The sequence below is a fragment of the Chanos chanos genome, chromosome 9 (genome assembly GCF_902362185.1).
Source record: "Chanos chanos chromosome 9, fChaCha1.1, whole genome shotgun sequence".
Taxonomy (NCBI): domain Eukaryota; kingdom Metazoa; phylum Chordata; class Actinopteri; order Gonorynchiformes; family Chanidae; genus Chanos; species Chanos chanos.
Window position 1 is genome coordinate 29,360,368 of NC_044503.1, and position 1,616 is coordinate 29,361,983.

At 39.4% G+C, this 1,616-nt stretch overlaps 1 protein-coding gene across 1 annotated transcript in view; it reads left to right on the forward strand.

Annotated features, from left to right (window-relative positions):
* Nucleotides 1-203: 203 nt before the first annotated feature.
* Nucleotides 204-1,616, forward strand: part of nr4a3 (nuclear receptor subfamily 4, group A, member 3) — an 18,960-nt gene continuing 17,547 nt past the window's right edge. Inside the window, exon 1 of the mRNA XM_030784442.1 lies at nucleotides 204-265. The gene's annotated coding sequence lies outside the window, so the exon portion shown is untranslated. The remainder of the gene's footprint in view (nucleotides 266-1,616) is intronic.

A 1,616-nucleotide genomic window follows, 5' to 3' on the forward strand; every position in this document is an offset into this window, starting at 1 on the left:
TTTTTTTTTTGGTTTGTTTGTGTTCATTCGTCCTTATTTTTTTTTTTCCCTCGTGAATATTCCATGTTTACAGAGGATTTTTTTTTGGTGTGTGTGTGCGTGTGTTCTTTTTTTGGTGTTTTCTTTGTTTGTTTGTTTGTCCACTTATTTATTGTTTTGTGTCGTTGCTCTTTTGTTTGTTAGATCTATGGCATACTGAGAATGAGCAAGCGATCACAGTTTTTGGAACAGCTGCATTTTTTCCATCTCAAATGCACATCTCGAGGTTAGAGTCTGTTTTATCCCTCTTAAACACTACCTATGCGCCTTGTGTGTATCACTGTCTGGGGATGTCTGTCTGACACACACACGCACACACACACACACACACACGCAAACACTTGTAGCTGAATTCCTGGGTCAAGCTCATCTGATTTGAATGACAAAACTGGGTTCTGTCTGGTGTGTCGGTTTGGATGTGTGTAGGTGTGTTGTACAGTTTTTGATTCAGTGTTGTTTTTAATTAAAATGTGTTTGCAGAGTGCTTTAGGGTCATTTGTGCACTTGCATATGTGCGCACACACACACACACACGCACACACACACACATGCGTGCACACACACACACATGCACACACACACACACACACACACACACACATGCACACACACACACACACACACACACACACACACACACACACAAGCCCCTAACATACTCACAGCGACTGTATTTAGGGCAGTGTGTTGAGTTACCTCTGTAGGCTGTATGCTGAGCTTGGTCTGACTTTATCTGTCCTGTGATCGTTCTGAACGATCTGAAGTTTCTAGAGAGATGACTTTGACCTTTGACCTCCCATTAAATATACCCACAGTGGCACTCTGATACACAAGGTTAAATCATTAAACAATAAAAAGCTCACATTAAACAGGTGTGCGCATGTGTGTGTGTGTGTGTGTGTGTGAGTGCTTAAGTGTGGATGAATGTGTATTAGCATGGCTCTATCCCTCAAGCGGTGAATAACACAAAAGTTGGATGTGTTGTGGTTTGTTATGTGTGATCTTCTGGGTCCTTCTTCTTCTTTTTTTTTTTTTTTGGCTTGGTCTAAAAAAAGTATCTCATTGATCGTCGAGTGTATGCACTTTATGAAGATTACACAGACACAAAGACACACACACACACACCTGCAAGAAAATTTAAGCCGCTGTAAAAGCTCTAACTAACTAGTATTGCGCAGATGGTAGATCATCCCTCCATGACAATTTAGAGACAATTCTCCCACCTGCCCAAGCTCAAACACTGTATGTCAGTGTGGTCTGTCTGTAGGTGGGAGGTTGGCACTATCAGCTCAGTGCATTAAGAGAGCTTTAATGTGTGTTTCTCCAAACACCATTATTATTATTATTATTGTTATTGTTATTATCATTAGTATTAGTATTAGTATTACTATTAGCCATAACAACATCAATGATAAAATAATAGTAATAATAATAATCACTTTTGTTGTATCTTTTTAAGCCATTTGAACGTTTTATTTTATCCGATTGAAAATGAGAGGACAAGCACATGCATCGATGTTACCTCAGAAGATTTCGCTGAGTAAAGAATAAATATTTACAGATGAGGAAGGGGGGGA